The 22,169-nt window shown below is 45.8% G+C and overlaps 1 protein-coding gene and 1 pseudogene across 3 annotated transcripts in view; one reads left to right on the top strand and one right to left on the bottom strand.

The window, feature by feature from the left end:
- The window catches only part of RGS6 (regulator of G protein signaling 6), a 629,792-nt gene that overhangs the window by 501,179 nt on the left and 106,444 nt on the right, over nt 1-22,169 (top strand). The window lies entirely within an intron of this gene.
- Nucleotides 18,774-19,893, bottom strand: LOC119531282 (annotated as a pseudogene).

Raw genomic sequence — 22,169 nt, 5'->3', positions numbered from 1 at the left:
CCCAGAACAAAGAAGTAAAGCTGTACGCCAAAGCTCAGAATCCCCAGGTGTAATGTGACATCTTGGGCGGCTGCCTCCCCTGCCGGAGCGGACCCACCACACTAGCTTGAGAAAGGAGGATTTAGTTTCCCCTGACTATGAGCTGAATATACCAAGATGCTGCCCCTCCAGAAATTATTTCCTTGATGATTATTCTTCTTTGGCTGAAGTGAGACAAATGCCATGAATACTTCAAGACTTCTCATTCATGGATGTTTGCATAGCTGCTTCCTTAGCATCTTCTTGCTTATATAGATTGCATTCATTGTGAAATGCTTGGAGATCTGGGAAGCTGAATTCTGGGTGGCGTCACTCTGAAATCACCTCTGCCTTGGGCTCGGAGGGGCAGTTGGTGGAGGGGAGCAAGCCTTGGACTTGAAATCCCAAGGGCTGGCGCTATTCCCAGCATCACTCCTCCAGCGGAATGCAGGGAGAGGGGTGATGGGCGTGTATTCATCACCAATATGATTTATTGTTTTTAAATTCTCTATGGGCCTGCACCCTGCGTCAAGCTCCCACTGCCTCCCACCTTGGAAGCCACTGCATTAATTAACTTGCTGTGTGACACGGGAAAGCTGGCACACCAGTTTTCTCATCTAAAAAGTGGGAATAATTCTCTCCACCTACCTTGAAGAGTCATTCCAGGGATTAAATAAGAATTAAATTCTTATATCATATAACCGTAACACACAGCTTCCTATCTGAGTTATAATAAAGGGATGAGATAACCTAGACCTTTCTTGTTAGTTTTTACAATCTTGGGAAAAACTGTCAGGGAGAACTGAGAATTTGGAAATGGAGCCTGGAAAAGTGGCCCTGAGGTCAGAGCTAGTGAGTAAGAGAAAGGAGCCTCATTTTATTCAGGGAAACTCAAGCCCAGTCCGGTGGGGCCAGCCTGGTCCTCCCACCCCCCACCCCCGTCCTTGGCAGTGGCCTCACCCTCCTTGCTTGGGAACAGGAAATGGGTATCCACTGCATGCGGTGCCCTTACGGGGATGGGGGTGGGGGGTGCAGAGGACTCACTTAGGAAGAATGTGAAGAGAAGAAAAGCCTGGCGGGGGTGGGTGATGGTTCAGTCATGGGGGAGATTTTGAAAAGAGTCCACGGAGGTGATTCTCCAGCAGTTTTGAAAGTTGGTGAGGGATATAAGCTCAGAAAGATTCTGTTTAAGCACCATTCGAGTCAGGCTGGCCATAAACAAAATTGTGAAATAGGCAGAAATTTGTCCCGTTTATATGGCCTTTTCTTCTCCACCTATATTTCCCCTATGTAACATTTACCTGACGTCTATTCTGGTCAAGTGAAAACCCTGTATGGCCTCAGGCTGGCTAGCTCTCAAAAGCGAGTGGCTGGTCCGTAATGCTAAGCTGAAAGATGAGGTGTAAATAACTGTTAACAATTATTCGTTCAAAACTCCTATCATACACACGTCACTAAGGCAGGGTCCCTTTCTCCAAGAAATTCATAGACTAGTTGAAAGCTTCATTCCCATCCACTAATTCGTTCACCGATAGACTGGAGCTTGGATGCGAAAAAGCAGACCGTTTCCATGTCCCCACATGGCTGCCCATCTCCTGGGGAGATGGAGGCTGGAGGATGAGGCTATACAGGTGGCTGGTCAGACCTGAGTAGGTTCCAGCCCATGGTGGTGAGATGTCTCCTCAGATCACCACCCGCTGGGGGGTCCTGGTGAGGCCTGAGCTCTGCCTGGAGCTTGAGAGGCCCATTCACCTCTCCAGGGGCGATAAGCACAGGCCAAGTGGTTTTCTCCTGTGCCAGTCTTTGCTAGAATGTTCTGGGTATTGCATGCATGAGTCTTTTGTGTTTCTTGCAGGGCCTTTAATTTGGGGGTGAACTTCCTGGGGATTTATCATGCTTAAAAGGAAAATGTAAGATGCAAAGAAATGAAGGGGCCACTTCTCTGATTGGCAAACTGAGGGCACTGCAGCTCTTCTTAAGTTGATAAGCATCCAGCCAAAGGTCAGCAACCCTGAGATGCTATTTCCTCTCTTACAGGCCTATCTCAACAGAAGGGCAATTCTTCCCTCGCTGGGATTCTTTGATTCAGTGGAATTGTAAAAAGAAACCCAGAGAATAGACTATGTCAGCTTTTTAACTTACTAATAAAATGAAAAATTATATCATTGATGATTATTTCTCTTGGGCTGATGAGGAACAAATGTTGTTTATACTTACCTTAGTGGCGTTTCAAGCCTTCTCACCCATGGGTGTTTACATTGCTACTTCCATAGCATCGTCATGCTTATATAGATTTTATTCATTGTAAAATGCCTGGAGATCCAGGAATCTGAATTCTGGGAGGTATCACCATAATCCCTGCCCAGGGCCAAAGGCTTTCCTATACAGCTGGTCTTTCAATAAAGTGGGATATGTCTGAATTTATGCTTATTTCAGTTAATAAACCGATCACTGATAGATGTTTTATTCTGAGTTCAGCTGTGTGCTTTAGATGATATCCCAGTGCTTAGAACAGTGGCTGGCACGTAAGACGCGTTCAATAAATATTTGCTAAAACAATGAATAAATGAATTCAACAAAATCTTTAAGAAGCACATCCCTTAAAAAGTCTTGACTATTGCAAGCAGGATTACAAAAGAAACCGTGAAAGATCGAGTTGACAGAATTGAACAAAAAACATCTCAAAACTCTACCTCTAAAGGCACCTAAAATGTAAATAAATGGCAAACTGGAGGGAAAAAAGTGTATGGAACAAATTTCAGGTAAAATGTTATATCCTTAATACTGAATGAGGTCCTGTTAATATAAAAATGATGGGTACCCCAACAGAAGACATACAAATGGTCATTAAATGTATTAAAAACATTTAAATCTCGCTTATAAAAAAGTTTTTTTTTTAAAGTGGCCTATCGTTTTCTCCCTATCAGACTGGCAAAAATTAAAAAGAATGCAGATGCTGCATTAGGATATGGAAGTGGGCGTGAGTGTGTACTTCTAGGGGACAGCTCATTGGTTCATCTGTTTCTGAAGGACAGCCGGGCAGTCTATTCCAGGGCCTTGGAAATGACCCAGAAAGTTCACTTCTAAGGATTTATCATAACAAAATCATAGGACAGATGTGAAAAGTTGCAATTGTTTATCGCTGTATTGCTAGTAATAGAATTAGAAAGTAGAAAACGACTTGTTCAGCTAAAGGAAGCTGGATGTGATATAATATTAGAACATTAAAGTTAAAGATAAACAAAGAGTGGAGTAGGGGTCTGAGGAGGAGAGAGAATGTAACAGGGAAAAATAGGTGGTGACTTTATTTTCTTCTTTTTGCTATGCTATATTTTCTCAAGTTTTTATTAAAGTAAATTCTACCTTTGTATTGACAAAATTTTAATTTTTTCTAAAATAAATTAATGGTTGCTTAGAATGATAATATACTATTTTATGTTGCTAAGCATGTTACATATTCAGTATAATATTCAGTCTGTTGCTTCAGAACAAAACTCCAGTACAGACATTAGGCCATGTTGGCCTTAAAGGTATAGAGCAAAATGTCTTATGGCTTTGGCAGCACTTGCCCAGATATTATCCTGTTGGGTTATTAGTGATACGAAGGCAGGATGAGTTTATTATTCCCACTTACAGATGAGAAAGCTGAGGCTTGGAGAGGTTAAGTGATTTTCCCAAGGTTACACATAGTAATTGGAAGTCAGGATTTAAGCACACGTTTAGTCAAAATCTCTTGCTCTGCCCACTTCAATTTGGCATAATAAATGCTTAACTTCATAAGCAGTTTCAAGTTTATCCCATTCTATTCCTAAAAGTTTAAAGTTTGCTTAACTTCCTATCAAGCGCCCTTTCAATCACATCACAGGCTCACAAGACTTTGGTAGCTAACCTCATGTGGTGGATTGCATTTCTAAAGAATCCTGGAACACTATCTCCTGTCCCGGACGCTGTTCTAGAACTTTTCCTCTTCTCCATCCCTAAAGGAGTCTGTGCCTCCTCCCTTTGAACATGGCGAGGCGTTGTGACTGCCTCAAACAATCGCTTATGGCTGAAGGGACGCTTCGTGGTGGCCAAGGCGAAGTCATAAAAATTCCATGCACATCTGCCTTGTTCTCTTGGGTTGCTTGCTCTTAGACTCCAGCCACGCTGTGGGGAAGCCCAAGCAGCCACGGAGAGGAACCGAAGTCCCTGCCCAACCCATATCCCACCCCGGCTGCGCTCCCAGCCGTCCCTAAGCACCAACTTGCCAGCCTTGTAAGTCCTCTTGAGAGTAGATCCTCTGGCCCTAGTCAAGCCACCCCAGCTGATGATGCTTTTAAAAGCATTGAGTTAAGCTCTGCCCAAACTGCAGATTCATGAGCAAAATAACTGAGTGTTTATTATTTTAAGCCACTGTGTTTGGGGGCAATTTGTTATGCGGCAATTCATAACTGATAAAACTGAGAACTGAATCACTATTAAAATCAATTCTGCATGAAAAATATGTTCATATTTATTAAGCATCTCTTATGTGCCAGAGAATTTTCTAGGTATTTGAGAGGTATCAGTACACAAAATAAATAAGATCCTTGCCCTTATAAAACCTGTATTTTAGCAAAGGGAGCAGACAACAGAGAATAAGGATAGTAAGTGAAGCCTCTGGTATGTGGAAAGGGGAATACAGGATACTGAAACTGTAAAAAGTGGATCAGGGAAAGAGGGCGGGAAGGCAGGGCTGGGCAGTTTGTTGTATTCAGTAGTGTGATCAGGGCAGCCTCACTGGGAAGGCAACATTTGGGCAAAGATCTGGAGATTGAGTGTTAGTCGTGTGCATATCTGGGAGAAGAGGCAGAGTGGGGGTCAGATGACACAGAGTCTTGTGCATCACTGCAAGGACTTTGGCCTTTTCGGGGTTTTAATCACATCTGATCAGAGTGAGTTTTAAAGGCCCCTGGCAGCTGCCGTGTGGAGAACCGAGTGTAGGAAGGCAGGGGTGGAAGCAGGGAGAGCACTTCAGGATCCACTGCCATAATCCAGGCGGGAGAAGGCAGTGGCCCAGTCCTGCGAGGGAGGGGAGCATTAGAGATTACAGGAAGCCCTGGGGTTCCACGTTTGGAAGGCAGAACTCCCGGGATTTCCTGAGGGATTGCATGTGGGGTATGAGAGAACGGGAGGGGTCAAGGACAGCTCTGAAGTTTGGGGCCCGAGCATCTGTAAAGATGGGGTCGCCGTGGGCTGAGAAGTGAGGACTGCGAGTGCTTCAGAAACAGGCCAGTGGGTGAGGGGATGGAGACTAGCAGGAGTCCACCAGTGCCAGCAGGACTTTGTGGGTTCTGAGGGTCTCTTTATTCCAGTGTTAGAGATGAAGAAGACACAGTCCAAGTCTGCAGTGGCCTTCGTGTAGTGAGGACAGATGAGCAGCCTGGCAATGGCAATGCAGTGTGAAGTAGTTTTGATAGAGATGCAGGTGTGTGGGCTGTGAACCCCCTGGAGTGCAGGTGGGGCAGGCGGTAACACCTGAGCTGGGACCACAAGGCATTGGCAATGGACGGGCAAGTGAGTTGACCCCAGCACCGGTGTGTGTAGATGCCAGGAAATGGGCAGGGAGAGGTTAGGGGTAGGGGCTGGGCCTTTTGTCTGTCCTCTTAAGGGTCCTCAACTTTACCCTGTTAAAATGGGATTCTGCCTTCTTCCACTGAGCTGGAAAATTGGAATGTGTTAGGAGAAGGTGCCATCTCCTTAGAGAGCAGAGAGGTTTCAGTATTTGCTCAGGCTTTAAAAATCATTATTTTGTACTTTCTAAATTCCAGGGTCCTGGGGCAAAACCAGAGTCAGTTCTGACTCCAGCAAGATTCTCTGTGCAATTTACCAACAGGAAGAATGAGACTGACAGGTTTGAATGTGAAGGTCATTGGAGTGGAGGACAGGGGACTGAGAATCTAATGTGTTTAACGGGTCCTCACATGGTAACAGCATCACCAAGGATAATGTCAGGATTTGAGGTGGAGGATACAATATGATCCAGGGGCCAAAATCTTCCATGAATAAGGAGGAATTAACAAAATAGAGAGAGGACAGGGAAGACTAGAGCAGAGCCTTGTGGAATGTACAAGCCTCATATAATCAGGAATTTTTATATGAGAGAGAGGAGCAGTGTTATGGAGGGCATTAGGGAGGAAGGAAGATGCCCATTTCTCCTCCTAACCTCAAATTAGGTGGCAGGAGTGGGGGAAGTGAGATGGAGCAAGAACGAGGCCTCTGGAAAAGTCCATGGAAGCCACCAGGTAGAGGAACATTCCATGATTAGATGAAGCTACACAGGGACATTTTTCAGCTGTGGAGTCAAGAACAGGTGTTCCAGATGTGTGCTGGGGAGTGGGAAGGGAGGATTAAGGGAAGAGGAAGCTCAAAGCCACCTGGAGATGAGACAGAAATCATGGGGCTGCAGTGGTGCTTGGTTTTGACCCACCAACAAAAGACAAGGAGGATTCGCTGGTCTCAACATTTCTCATCACACAAGTTATAGGGAATCAAATACACTGTATTTGTGGGTTCGCTGAATAAAAGAAGGGGCCAGGTGGATGGATAAATGAACAGACAGGAAGACATATTTCTCTCTGGAAGATTCAGCCTCAGCCTGGAGTGGTCATGTTTCTGAGAGAACCCTAGCGGGGTTTTTGTCAGCTCCCAGGCCCTGGCTGCATGTTGGAAGCAGTGGAAGTAAAGGGGAGGCTTGCTGAACATCGTCAGCCCTCTCTAGATCCCTCTGTTACTGGGGCTTGCAGGCATTCACTGCCGATTCGGCTCCATCAGTGGTCATGTGAGTCCTGCTGCCCACTGGCACTGGCTCCTCGAGCCACTTGTTAACCTCCATGCAACAGGTGAAATGCGCTCTTGCTATAGGGAACAGGTCTCATCTCTGACTTGAAAGTGGAAACCCCCGTTTCCCACATCCTGTGTACCACTTTCAACTCTTTAGAAATAAGGATATTAACTTTTTCATGGGTTGGTGGTTGTCCACTTGAATAGGGCTTTTTCAAACACAGATAGCTGGGCCCTACCTCCAAAGTTTGTGATTCAGCAGGACTGGGGCAGGCCTGGGAGCATGCACTTCTAACAAGTTCCCAGGTGACACAGATGCTGCTGGGGCCACACTTGGGAAACCACCATCCTGCATGATTAGATTTAAATTAGGCATTCTCAACTTTCACATGAGCAGGATGAGTTGCTATTGATGCCCAGGTGTATCCTTGAGAAATAAAAGAAAGTGAGTGCTTTGTTAATTAATTCGAGGGCAAGGCTCTTGGCTGACTTTTTGTCAGCTGAGAGTTTGGAAGTCTCTGAAGGAGAGTGCTGGAGAGGATGGAGACAGTGGGATCAGCTGGTCCAGAAGAGACAGACTGCAGGAGGGAGGGGGGATTTGAGGGAAGACATCTGTGCCAGTTTGGATGTATTATGTCCCCCAAAATGCCATTATCTTTGATGCAGTCTTGTGTGGGCAGACAAATTAGTGTTGATTAGATTGTAATTTTTTGATTGAGTGTTTCCACGGAGATGTGACCCACCCAACTGTAGGTGATAACTCTGATTGGATAATTTCCATGGAGGCATGGCCCTGTCCATTCAGCGTGGGCCTTGATAGTTTACTAGAGCACTATATAAGCTCAGATAGAAGGAGCAAGCTTGCTACAGCCAAGAGGGACACTTTGAAGAATGCACAGGAGCTGAGAAAGGAGCTGCAGATGAGAGACAGTTTGAAGACGGCCATTGAAAGCAGACTCTTGCTCCGGAGAAGCTAAGAGAGGACAAACACCCCAAGAGCAAATGAGAGTGACGTTTTGAAGAGGAGCTGTGGCCTAGAGAGGAATGTCCTGAGAGAAAGCCATTTTGAAACCAGAACTTTGGAGCAGACGCCAGCCATGTGCCTTCCCAGCTAACAGAGGTTTTCCAGAGACGATTGGCCATCCTCCACTGAAGGTACCCGATTGTTGGTGCATTACCTTGGACACTTTATGGGCTTAAGACTGTAACTGTGTAACCAAATAAACCCCCTTTATAAAAGCCAATCCATTTCTGGTGTTTTGCATTCTGGCAGCATTAGCAAATTGGAACAACATCTTACATCTTATATCTTTAATCAGAATTTGGATCCATATTTTCAAGAAAGATACAATGATGTGCTCACCTGGCCTCCAGGTGTTCATGGGTGGCAAGCAGAGGTAGCCCAGGGAGGCCCTAACTTATGTGGATTACACAGCATGAAGGCTTAGAGCTCTATAAAAAGACAGCCATCCATGCAACCTAAAATGATTACAGGGAATGTATATAATTCTGAAACTTTGTGAAGAGGATCCATGGACACAGACAGCATTTCTTTAAATTATCTTTTTCCCTTCTCCCATCACTTCCCTCACACACTGCAGCAACTCTGTGCCATCTCTTCTCCATCACCTCCACCCTAAACAAAACAAACATGACAACTCTCCAGCCATCACTTACACTTACCTCATTACCTTTCTGCTCCCCCTCCCACTCTCTTCCCAGTTCACGCTCACAACAGCCCAAGCATGTCATGTTTAGCAAGGACTTTCCTCTGAGGCTGGAGATGGGGGGAGACACTCAGGAGGAAGGCCAGAATCCTCTTCGGGAGGCAGGGGAGGGGGAGAGATGGGAAATCAACATGTGCGCCCTCACTGTTGTTTCCTGCTGAGACACTTGGTGTGTGCACCAGCCGAGATGCCCTCACTCATATTGGGCAAAATGGCCACCGTCTCTGAGCCACACAGCCCTTCTCTCCAGCATGCCAGCCTGTGTGTGTCTCCATCTGCACAACCTCCCTCACTACCTTCTCAAATTACTTGATCACCAGCATGCTTTTTTTCCTTTGCTGACCAGGGTGTAAATGGTCACATCATGTACAGTCTCTTCCCTTGTGCTCTTCTATCTCCTTTATTCTGTCCTGTCTCCCCAGATGCTTCTCGAGACTAGGAACCAGGCTCTAAACCCCTGCAACAGGTAGTGTCTGTGGTCTCAGGTCCCAGAGAATGCCATTTAAGGAAGAAAACATGCTCCTTTGTTCTGCTTTGCTTAATTCAGGCCCCTGCGGAGTCTTCTCCTTCCCTTGCTGGTTGTCCTCTTCCATTTGATTGAAGTCGGAAAAATCCAGAAAGCCTGGTGACAGCCTGAACTCTATATGCAATTGTTGCAACATGCATGCAGGAAACATTCATTAAGTGCTAATACTATATGTTGCTACTAGGTGCTTTGGGAAGGAATTAGAGGGAAATTAGGATCTTAGCATGTGGTTGGAAGGAACAGAAACAAGGAAGCTGGTTGTTAGGATCTTTCAGATGGAGCGAGCTTCTGCCTGATCTTTGCAGCAACCAAAATCTTCACTGTGGACCCCATACCTGCATCAGAATCACCTGCACGCTTGTGAGGAAAATACAGATTTGGGGTCCCCTCCCATGGCTACTAGAGGTATGGCTCAAGAATCTGCAGTTTTAACAAGCAAGCCAGTTGTTTCTGCTATTTATTCTCAAGGCCAGCGGTTCTCCACTATGTGAGAGAAGAGAAGGTGCTTGCCGAAGGAAGGAGGTGCAGGAGGGGAACCCTGCTGCTGTGGGTGCAAATTTTGAATTTCTGTCACCAGCACCCCCTGCTGAGATCCTGGCCTCTCTCTGCCCTGCTCTCTCTCACAGGCTCCTTTGCTGTGTATGGGCCTCCCCTTTCTGTGTGATCCTTGACTCCTGAATTTCAGTTTGTCTGTGACCCTCCACTCCATCGTTAGTTTTCGGTATATCTCCTTTGCCTCTGTTTCATATTATCTCTTCTGCTTGACCCTGACCAGTTCCAGGCCACATGGATGCCCATTTTCCAGTTGCCTTGTCTCACGTCTGGTTCTCTAGTCCTCATCATTGGCAAATTCTGTTCTGGCAACTAAAAACTCTATGTGATCCAAAGAAATGAGGGATGTCATTTAAAGGGAAGGAGAGAAAGCCCTTCTCCCTGAGGCCTCTTCCTCCATACCCGGGCATCTCCCCCTGCCTCATTTACCTTTCCAGGGGTGGGGGTATTTCCCATGCAATGGGCATCCCCAGGCTGGTCTCACAGCTGGTTTCACCTGCAGAAGAGAAAAGATAGTGAAGACAAGAAATCTAAGAGGAAGGCTGATGGAAGGGAAACCTAGCTTCAGATCTACTTATAATTTCTTTGGTCCTTATCAAAAAGCGCAATTCCTCCCTTAGTACATTAACCTCATAAGGCATTGCTGAGGATTCCGTTTGTCTTTGCTCCTGTGAACCTCACCTCCAGGTGGGTTGAGCAGAAGAACAGTCTTCATCTCACCCCAATTATAGCATCTTTGCCTCCAGGAAGGGTGGGTGAAAGGGACTCTTCATCCTGGGAAATAAGGTAGCTGCTATTTTGCTGGGATTTTCCTTGTTTTTATTTTAACAAAATACAGTGACCCCAAAACCATGCTTCTAGGAGCAGCCACTTGAAACAGAAGAAAATATTTAGCCATAACCTAATAGAGTTTATTGGGAGCCAGTGGACCACTCTAGAAAGAGAATGTCACTCACCATTCCGGGCAAGGGCAGTAGAGGTGATGAAGAATCATAAGAGAGGGCTTATCCCCAACTGGGGAATGGGAGTCTTAGGTTATACTGATTGTTGCTCCTTTAAACTTATTTTTTGTTCTTAGCTTTGTACCCTCCGATTGACCACACATAGCTTCAATGGCAAGGGGAGTGTTTCCAAGGTTGAGATAACGTCAAAAATGATGAGTCATTTTCTGTGACACAAAGAATTCACCACACTCTGCCTCACTGTTTTCTGGTTGACCTCTCCCGGTAATAGCCTATAAACAGATCATAGGCTGAAGCTAGAAATAAATTTTCTCTTCCAGGCAGCTGGGGGACTGGCCACCATATTTTTTAGTTTGGTAAGGATTGTCCAGAAAACCAAGGAAAACCTAATTTAAAAAGTCTTTTCAAGCAAGAAAACATCTTAAATAGAATTTGAACGAGCTTACCTGCTTAAAATTGTTTAGTGTTCTCCTAGAGTTTTCGAGGTCTAGCTTTGCTTGGCTCCTTAATTGCATGTGCCAATACACTCCAACCCTTCTCTGAAGTCATGCGAAATGGCTGATGAGCATTGACTCCGGAGCCAAAGTGCCTGTGTTTGAACCCCAGCTCTGCCACTTCCTACTGATCATGTGACCTCAGGCAAGCCACCTAACCTCTCTCTGCCTCGGTTTCTTCATTTATAAAATAGGTTGCTGTGCATATGAGTTAATAAATGTAGGGTGCTTGGAGTAGTGCCTGGCATATTGCAAGCACTATATAAATGTTTGCTTTTATTGTGTCCCATGATTCTGTGAGACAATGCTGTTATCTCATTCTGGAATGCTATCCCCTTACCTAGTTAATCCCAACTTGTCCATTAAGATTCAGCTCAAGGCCTCCTCTGGGAAAGTGCTTCTGGCACCCAGATCTGATGTAGGTGCCTTGCAAATATGTCTATGTTAGGACTTGAGGCACTGAATATGATTGTTGGTTTACTCATCTGTCTGTCACATAAGGTTGTGAGCCCTTGAGGGTAGGGACCATGTCTTATTCAGCTTTGTACCCAGCAGTTAGCATCATCGTAGGGTATAGGAGGCTCTCATGTTGTAAGAATGAATTCATGTTGAATGAATTCATGTTGAGCGAAACCTTACTGAAATCCCTTAAGTTCATATATCTATTAAATCAGTCATTCACTCCCTTATTCATTCAAAAAATATGTATTGACCAGGTCTGAGATACTAACTACGTTTTACAAGCAACTGTTTTGATGATATATCTGCAATTTCTGTGTCAGTCTTACATTTAGTTAGAAGGACAAAGAAAGAAAATAGATTTTGTGCTATAGGTGCCCATGGCTTGACTTTAACAAGAGAAATTTTGAAGACCAAAAGTCTCAATGATGACTGGATGAGTTCTCTTTTAGATTCCAGCATATCTGATTTAAGAACTTTCATTAAGAAATAGGCATTACAGAAAATATTCTGTCCAAAGAATTATTTGAATCCTTTTTTCGAGCAGTTACCACAATACTTTTAAAGCATTTTATGCTAACTGCTTAGATATATTTCCTCAAGATGAATCAATGTGTTACCAATCCTATTTTGAGAAGGATAATTTTCTACGACCCTAAATGTAAAGACCCTTCAGTTTAATAAATAGCCCCTCACAGCACTCTGCTATTACCTGCCCCAGCATCCATCCCCCCCCCCCAGTAATAAAGCCCCATATTTAACTGAACACATTGTTGCTGAGAATAAAAGACTATTTTCCCAGCTTCCCTTGTAGCTAGGTGTGGCCAAAGAGGGATGTATTAATTACCTATTGCTGCTGCAATAAATTACCACAAACAGTGGCTTAAAACAACACAAGTTGATTGTCCTATGGTTCTGGGGGACAAAGATTTGAAATGGGTTTTAAAGGGCTGAAACCAAGGTGTCAGCAGAGCTGTGTTCCTTCTGGAGACTCTATGGGAAAATCAGTTCCCTTGCTTTTTTTAACTTCTAGAGGTGGCTTGCATTTAAATCTCTCAATAGCACCTGTGAAGTCCCTTTTTGCCATGTAAGGTGACATATTTACAGGCTCTGGGGATTAGGATATGGGCATCTTTCAGGGACCATTGATCTCTCAATCACAACCTGTAAGTGGAGTGTAGGACATCCAGGAAATGTCCTTAAAGAGAAGTGACTCAACTGGAAAAGATACTCTTCTGCCATTCTGCCAGTCCTCCTCCTTCCTGCCTGAAACTTGGATGTGATGGCTGATGCTTCAGCAGCCATTTTGAACCATGAGGTAACTTGGGGAGTGGAAGCCAAGACCTAGGATGGTAGAACAGAAACATTAAAGCATGGATTCCTTATGATCTCGTGGAGTCAATTCCATACTTCCTTTACCAAATAAACTTCTACTTAGTCTAAGCCATTGTTATTTTGTTCATTTGTTTGTTTTGTTTTGTTTTGTTTTTCTGGAGCACACAGTGGAATTAATCCCAACTCCTCAAAACTACACATAACTGTCTTCTTAACAAACTAGAAGTCTGGGTCTCTCAGTCTTATATCTTCCCTAAGGAACAAATAGGTCGTCAGTGTGGCTGTTAACCATTGTTGAGAAGATGTTTTCATCAGGTACTGATCAGTCAGCAGGCTTTAGTTCTGCCCAAGGGCCAAGCTGCATGACTTCAGTATTAATCTGGGCTTTTAACATTCTTTCAGAGCTTTGGCCATGATGATATCAGGAGAATTGGAGTGGGCAGGAATGGGCTTCTGACAGATCAAGTGTAGCCTAAAATAGGGGTGTGTGTTGGCTCCCTCTTCCTTAACACACAGGTAAATGATCTGCCATAGCAAATAGGAGAGTGGCTTCTCATTGCAGATCCAACCTGATCCGCCTGTCAAGACTCAGACATGACCCTAAGGAGCAACCAAACCATCACAACCAACTTCTGTAAGAAAAAAACCATTATGATTATGAGCTGTGCCAAAAACAAAAATCATTGTTTGGAGCCAACATTCTTTAATATATTCATCAGATGTTTATTGAAAATCTGTGGTGTGCCACGCCCTCTGTAATGAATTGGGGATACAGAGCAGAGGAGATGGGGTCCCTCTCTTTAAGGGGTGTATACACTAATGGAGAGACAGGCCAGGAGATGAGTGCAATATGCTTTATTTCCCTCCTTATTGTCAGGAATCATGAGCTAAGTTATGTGATCAATTACTGCAGGTACCCTTCTCCGGGTTTTCCAGTACGGCTCTCTCCCCATTCATTATCTGGATCCTGACATAGTCACTTTATTAGTTTTAGCACCTCCTTTAATTATTCACTGCCTCAAATCTAATCCATTTTGGAGTCAGCCAGTGCTTGAGGCAGGGGCAATAATGAGGGGATGGGGCTAGAAAGAATAAATGCGTGGACAGGTTTTACACTTATTCTGTCTTCTTCCTAGTTATGAAGTTTCCCTATTTGGGAATATTTTCAGTGTGTTCTCTGAACAAAAGCCATTTTCTCTTGGTCTGGAGCAGATCTGTGTGCACAAGGATTGCACATTAGAAAGGCACATGGCTCCGGATGCAATTCCACACCAAAGTCTTCTCTTGGTGGGGGGAGTCTGAGGCTTGAAATCACTTCCTGGCTGAGATATTTGTGTCTGCTCGGGGACAGGGTCTCCACAGCATCGCTGGGCCGCAGGCCAGCTCTGGAGTTGCATGAGACGCTTTCAGGGAGTCTGCTATAATTTAATGAAAGAAAGGCCAGGAAACAAGTTTAAATGGGTTATAAATCAGAAGAGAACACAGAAATCCTTACCTATCTTTGGGACTTGGTCATTGGGCAGAGCTGGCAGATGCTGTAAACGGTTGTCAGTGCAGATTTTTTCCCCGAATTGTGACATGAGTAGGAAAAGGGAGGTGGCGATAGGCAGGATTCCAGGAGGACCTGGCAAAGGGTCCAGTTGTTTAAGCTCATTTTTCGTGCTTTCTTCTGAGAAGAGGAGAAAGGAGCACCATCGTCACAGGATAAGTCGAAGAAGAGTGAAGCTCAGGCCCTTGAAGGTGACGGAAGGTGCTCAAATTGAGAAGGGAGAGGCCTAAGCTCCCTTACTATCTGCGCTTGGTTCCACATTTTCTCTCTGGATGATCTCATCCAGCCTCCCTGCTTGAGATCTGTTCCAACACACCAATGACTCATGAGAAATATCCCCAACCTGCCCTTTCCTCCAAAGTCCAGACCATATGTTCAGTGACCAGCTCACCATCTCCTCTTGACAGCTGCTCCATATCTCAGACTAAATATGAACCACAGTGACCTCAGGTTTCCTCCCAACCTGCTTCCCCATCTCAGTGAGTTAAGCTCCACCATCCAGCCCAGGAGGTAAGCCAGAAACCCAGAACTCAACCTTGACTCCTCTTTTTCTCACACTCCATGTCAATCCCTTGGAAAGGACCAGAAAGCCCAGCCACCATCCATTCACTTCCCTCCATCTCACTCCACCACTCTAGCCAGCCAGCAAGATTCCTCTAGTCCACTAAAGAATGGCTCCTAGTTGGTCTCCCTGCTCCTTCTCCTGCCCCCTGCAATCCATCCTCCATTAAGCAGTGAAGTGATCTCCGGAAAACATGAAGCATGATGGTTGCACAACATTATGAATGTAACTAATACCACTGAAATCATATGCTTAAAAAGGGTTAAAATGGCAAATTTTTTTATATGTATTTTTCCATAATAAAAAAATTTTAAAAGCATATAAGTCAGATTCCTCCCTACTTAACCATTGCTCTTGAAATAAAATTTGAAGGTGCCCTCCAGGTTGAGGCCCACCTTGCTCTCCAGTCTCATCTCCACTGTCCCGGGTCACTCATCTCCAGGGCATGAACCTTCGATCCACTCTGGAGATGAATCAGGCTCATCCCCACTGTCCCGGGTCACTGGTCTCCAGTGACATGAGCCTTCACTCCGCTCTGAAGACAAATCAGGCTCGTTCTCACCTTGGAGCTTTAGCATCAGCTGTCCCTCTGAGGGAATGCCCTTCCTCCAGAGGCCCGAGACAGGATCCCACTTGTCTGTCAGACCTTGGAGTAAATGTCACAGTGGGAGCTCAGCAAAGTTTCTTTGAATGAATAAATGAAGGAAGAAACCATTAGGCTCCCAAGCCTCAGTTTCCCCAGCTGTGAGATGGGGACATCTGTTCCAAGTCTCAAGTGTATTGTGATGGTGCAGTGATGGTGATGCACATGGGAACTATTTGTGAGCTTTAAGTCTCCTGCGAGATGCAAAGTATCAATACTACAGTGACTAGAACATCAAAGCAAGTTCTCAACCCTCGATTTCCACGAAGTAAAGCATGCTACATAATAGCAGTCACCTGAGCCATGCTTTATGGATGACCCTCCCCCCTGTCCATGTCGGAAACTCTCCATTTGTCCCCCTGGAGCCACTCTCCACCCTTCTTACCTGGCACTGCATCCTCTGAGGCTGTGGGCTGCATCAATAGGCTCCCTGGACCTCTGGGTACCAATTGATTCAAGTGATGGATGGCAGAGATCAGAGGGCAGGAGGACAGGCCACCATAATTATTGCCTGGCTGACAGTGACTGTGTTCTTCCATTAAGGCCACGGTTCATGCCAGCCACCCTCTCCAATGTGATGCCCATGGTCCCCGCAGCCACCACTTCCTCTGGGTGCCCATAACTGTTCCCTCTGGCTGCTGCTCTAGTTCTATGGCCTTCACCATTCCTTGTGGGTTTCCTGTTACCCTGTCCACACCTGCCAGAGTGTTTGCTGCCGGCCAGGACCCTCACCGCTAGAGCACTGTATGCCTTTTGTGGTTGCAGCATTTATGCTTTTCTTTCTTTCATTACTTTTTCCATCTGCTATCCCAACCTACTGCCTCTCAGCTCTAAGATCACCCATTTAACCAAAGAGACCAAAATCATCTAGAGGCTTGATAAACAAAATGTGTTCAACATCTTGAAAATGAATGGCAGTTTGCTGAAGGACTTTCTTCTCCCTTTCCCAGGCTGGGTCCAGAGACTCTTTTTTTTTTCTCTCTCCAGTACTGCTCACAGGCAGTCAAGGTTATTTCTAGCATATAAACTCTTAGCAGCTGAGCATGTATGAGATATTGAGATTCAACCTGTACTTCTTATTAGTTAGGTTTCTAACAGAGAAAAACAGTTCTTTCCTCCAAATTTGTTCCTAACTTGAGCTTCTTTTTATCCTTTTCCAGGATTTTAGGGGTGAGAGACAATTAACAGAAGCAATTAGAAGCCTGTGAAATACAAGGGTAGGTGTGTGTGAGAGTGAGTGTGAATACATGGGTAAGTTTAGTGTGTGTTGCATCTATGTATGTGTGTGAGGATGTCTGAGTGAGTGCAAATTTGTGGGTGTGAGTGTGTAACTGGCACCCTGTTGGCAACAGTGCCAGGCAGAACCCTGTTCCAGGTTTGGGATTCTTGCCATGGAAAGAATTCAGAGATGAAAGAGGCCAGTAGGAATAAGTAGTAAAGTTTATTAAAGAAAAAGAGAAAGATACATGTTGAAGAGATAATGTGGGCATGTTCAAGGAGAAGCATGCACCAAGTGGGAGTGGGTTGGCTTGTTATATAGGAAAGTTTTACTGTGATCTTCTTTGAATAGCTGGTGTCCTTTTTGTTGTAGGATGGGCTAGTTATCACAGTGATGAGCACTTGTGACCTGCCCATGCATATCTAAAATTTGTCTTTGGGCAGATGTTTAACAACCTTTATGACCCCATGCTTTTTGTCATTAACTGAGAATTTGCTTTGGGCCCATGATTTTATAAAAGTTTATGGTTTGGGGAAGCTTCAGAGCTTTAGGGGAAGTTTTGGCTCCATGAAGTCTGCAGTTGAAGCTTTTCAGGTTTGCATTAACTCTTTTGAAGCCGAATAGAAGACCAGGAGCCACAGCCTTGATGCCCTATTCTATCCTGTCTCAAGTGCCTGTGTGAGTTGAGAGTGTTGCATTTGTATGGGTCCGAGTGTGTATGAGTGTGTGTGAATATGTGTGAGTGTTTCTTTGAGTTGCATGTCTGCCAAGTCTGTGAATGTGTATGGGTATAAATGAATGGGTTTGAATGTGTGAGTATGAGTGCATGTGTGAATGGAGCATGTGCCACCTCTGTGTGGGTGAGTGTGTATGAGGGGGTGTAAGTGTGTACATGTATAGCCTCTGCTGCTGAGGTAGGACAGGGAAGCATTCGCAGAGGTGTGAAGGAGTAGGGTGCCTTGTCCATCAGGAAGATGACAGAGGATTGAACCAGGAGACTGAGGCGGTGAAGAAGGCTCAGGCCCCAGAGTCCTCTTCCCCTTCCCCTTGGTGCCCTCCCTCTCCCAGTGTGACAGTGTGATATTGGCCTAACACCCTGGCCTGCAGAAACCAGAAAAGGCAGGAGAGTGAGTCTTAAACTGCAGCCTGAATTATATATTCGAATGTGGTAAAAAGGGGAAATTTTATGTAGTGTGTATGTAACTAGAATAAAAAAAAAAATCCATGGAACTACAGTACACAAACAGTGAACCCTAAGTTAAACCATGGACTATAGTTAATAGTACAATTTTAACATGCACTTTCATCAACTAGAACAAATGTTCCACAAAAATGCAAGGTGTTAGTAACAGGGTGGTGCATGGGAATACCTGTATTTTCTGTAAACCCACAAATTCTCTAATATAAAAAGAAAAACCACTGCACAGGCCAAACTCAGTGTGCCTGTGGGCAGGACATGGCCGGGTGTGAGGTGGAGTTTGGTGAATGCCCGAAGCTAGGGGTGAGGGAGTGGGGAGTCAGGCAGGACACTAACTGCTGGCCTGCATCCGGGGACCCCAGAAGGAGCTCACTGACATGTGGGCACCTATTGAGTACCTACTGTATGCACAGTTCTGTGCACTCTGGGACTTTGCCCTCTTCCAGGGCCAAGGGTCAAAGTGGGCGGGTCTCAGGGAGATCTGGTTTCCAGTTCCTGCTTGCCCTCCTGTATCTGCTGTTTGCCCTTGGGTGATACATCATCTCTCTGAGATTCAGCTCGTGGCCTCTGTTGATATTTGGTTAACTACATCAGGTGAGGGCAGATTACAATGGGCCTTGAGTGCTTGAGTGTCTGGGTAGGGAGTGGGAGCCCCTGCACTTTATTTTTTTTTTTTGGTTGTCCACTTTCACTGGCAAATAGAGCACAGAGGACATTGTCTGGGAATATCAAAGAGGAGGTGGTGGAGGCTCATTTCCTTTATCACTCTTTTAAATTTAGATTTCCTAAGGCAACCTCTAAAGGCATAATGTTTACACAGCCCATAGCACCAAAATCTGCCCTCTCCCCGCAATTCATTCTTGTCTGAGGACAAGCTCCCTTCGGGCACTAAACTGGACAGAAGGAGCCCTTGGACAAACAGGCTGTGGTCTGCACACTTGCTTCCCATGGAAAGGCGCTCTGTTTCAGACCTTTAGGGTCATTCAACCTCAAAAGAAATCATTGTGGATTCTGGAGAGTTTACTGACTGCTCTCTGTGTTAGCTGTGTTGGTTGTTGCTGTGGATTGCGTGATTGTAGTGGTGACGCTGCTTGCGTTAGTGCACCGGCTTGCGTCATGTGCAGTCTCTGTTGTTGCCGTGCTGCCCGGGCATGCTGCCGTTCTAGCTGCAGCTGCATCTGCAGTTGCTGGAACTGAGAAGCAGAAGGACTGGAAGAATTAAGCTGTCTTCCTGCAGAACGTCTCACTCCCATTAACTGAGATAAGAGCGCAGCCGTAGGATCCATGGCTTCCCTACTGCTTGGAGAATATGAACTTGGAGAAGGAAGTCCAGCGGTAGAGCTGCTAGTAAAATGCATGCTTTATCTACAAGCACAAGGACCTCCTGTGATTCAGCCAGGGTGAAACATTCCACATACATGTCGAACATCACTTGATTCGTCTAAATCTCTAGGGGCTCTGAGCTCGAGTGTAAGCTGAGCTGCAAAGTCGTCCATGACATGATAAGGATCACCTCCAGGTAACGCTGCAGAGATTGGGCAAATCATGTCTGTGGATGTTTCTGCATGTTCAGAAGTAACATGTTCTTGAAGAGATGTCTCTGCATAGCCCATTTTTCCACAATAGGGACAAGTAAAAGATTGTGGCTGCTCTGCAGAAAAAGCTTCCCCACCATAGTACAAATCAAAGTCTAACCCTGTTAAAATACACTGCATTGGGTGGTCAGTTGTATACCTTGTCATTGCACCACTTTCATAAAAAGATGCATGAAGATCGTAATCATAGCAAATTAAACACATGTCTGTGACCTTGAAAATTTCCTCTTAAACATGCGTCAAAGCTGACACCTTCATGTCATGTCGGGACATCCTAGTTCAGACAGTGGCACTGTGGCCCCTCCCAGGCTCTGGACGCAGTGTCCCCATCTGGGTCCCAGGGCTGCCTGCCTTGGGGGCAGGATGGCGTTGCAGGTGCAAGGGAGGGACATGCTGAGTGAGATAGTCTAGGAAAATGAATCAAGCCACTCGTGCAGAGAGGAGAGGGTCACATATCATCCAGGTGTAGTGTAGTGAGGAGAGCAGCTAAAGCTAATGTAAATCAGATCTTATCTCTCTTAGCTCAAAAAACTTCCCTGGTTCCCTGCAGCCCTCACAGTGAGTCCCTCCTCCTTAGTGTGGTCCACAGGCAGAGCCGGCTTTGTGGGAGTGCTACCTGTGCAGTCACACAGGGCCCCTTGCCTAGAAGTGTCCTGCACTTGGTTTAATGCTTCACAGTCACCATCTTGAAATTTTTAATAATTTTTTAACAAGAAACCCTGTGTTTTGTTTTGAACAAAAACATTTTGCACCAGGCCCCATAAATTATGTTGCAGTCCTGCCCCTAAAGACCCTTGGTCTGGTCCCCACTCCCCTCTCCCTTCTCATTCACACCTGCTCCCGGCGCACCATCCCACTGGCCCCGTTGTTACCCAGGGCTCTCACCAGCCCCCAGCAGGACAGGACACCCAGGCCTCTTGTCTGGCCTGCTGCTCCTGACACTGCTTCTGTTGTGTGGTCATCAGCACCTGTCTGCCTCCTTGCGCCCAGCTCCCTGCCCTGTCCTTGGTGGGTGGCAGTGCACCCAAGAGATGCCTGAAGCCACAGGGTCTTAGTTTTCTGGGGCTGCCCCAGCTAAGCACCACAAACTAGGTGGCTTAAAACAACAGAATGTCATTGTCTCACAGAGAATCCTTCCCTGCCTCTTCCTAGCCTCCGGCTTGCTGGCAATCGTTGGCATCCTTTGGTTCACAGCTGCAGCAGCTCAGTCTCTGCTTCTGCCATCACATGGCCTTCTCCCCTCATAGCCGTCTGTTCCTGTGTCCAGATGTTCCTCTTCTTCTAAGGACACTGGTCATATTGCGTGGGGACCCACCCTAATCCAGTTTGGCCTCATCTTAACCAGTCACATCTTCAAGACTCAGTTACCAAATAGGACTTGAACATGGGGGGCACAACTGAACCCATAACAGCTGGCAAGGCCACTAGGCAGGGATCCAAGACAGTGGAGGTGTAGGGGCTGCCCGACGCCCCCGCTCCCAGTCCTATAGACTACTGGAGGCAGACTGCAGGCAGCACTCACAGCAACGCGGGAGAGGCCAGGAGGCCCAGGTTGGGGACAGGGATGGAGGGAGGCCTGCCTACTGTTCCTGGGGAAGTACGAGCTCATTGCTAAGCAACTCTGAGATCATTTCCTTCTAGCTCTTAATCCTGGGACATTTTCTGATCAGGTCTGGTATCCGGCACGGTGCTTCTAGGACTTCTTTCCCTTTCATGATGATTTGCTGTTCAACCCACCTTGACCTGAATATAATGTTAGATGTCACAGTTCCCGTTAGTGGGCTGCTCTGTGAGAGTCCTTGACTCTGCACCCAGTACTTACTTCCTCAGTCAATCTTTTCTCACTGTTTCACATTGATCCGAAAGCCTCCTTCTCTGCACATCTTTTCCTGACACCAGGTCAGGTAGAATTAAACATTCCCTCCTCTGCAGCCCCGTAGCGCCCCAAAAATACTCCAACCATAGCTCTTACAACTGTCTAGTGCCCCTGTTTGTTTAAGGCCAGCTCCCCTGTCTGATTCATCACTGCAGGTGAATGACGGAAAGTGTTCAAGTTGGTAGTTGTAGCAACAATAATAAAAGAGCCAGCATTTACTGATCACATACTATGTGCTGAAACTCTCAGTGCTGAATCCTTTACAGACACTATCCTCAGGCTCATCCTGTCAGATTGTGCTTCCGTCATATCCTATGGACGAGTAAACTGAAGCTTGGAAAGGGCAAGGCACCATGCTGAGGCCACAGAGCTGGTGGGAGAAGTTCCCAGATTCCCACCCAGGCGGTACACCTCCTGGCTGCTGCAGAAGCAGCGATGCCGGGGCCTTGTCTGAAGCTGGGGTGGGGTAGAGAAGAAGACACCTAGAAGCTGTTCTCATGTTTTGCTTCAAGAACTGGCAATTGATCTGGGAGTCCTGATGGAGAAGTCCCAAGACCATTGAGACTGACTCTACAAGGATGTTCTCATCTATTTAAATGAAACATGAAATGGAGAAGCTTGAAAGAGCCAGGCTAGACCAATCTCTGAGCTGT

The sequence above is a fragment of the Choloepus didactylus genome, chromosome 4 (assembly GCF_015220235.1).
Source record: "Choloepus didactylus isolate mChoDid1 chromosome 4, mChoDid1.pri, whole genome shotgun sequence".
NCBI classification, from domain to species: Eukaryota; Metazoa; Chordata; class Mammalia; order Pilosa; family Megalonychidae; genus Choloepus; species Choloepus didactylus.
Note: the sequence above shows the minus strand (reverse complement) of the source record. Positions and strands in the feature narration are given on the sequence as shown.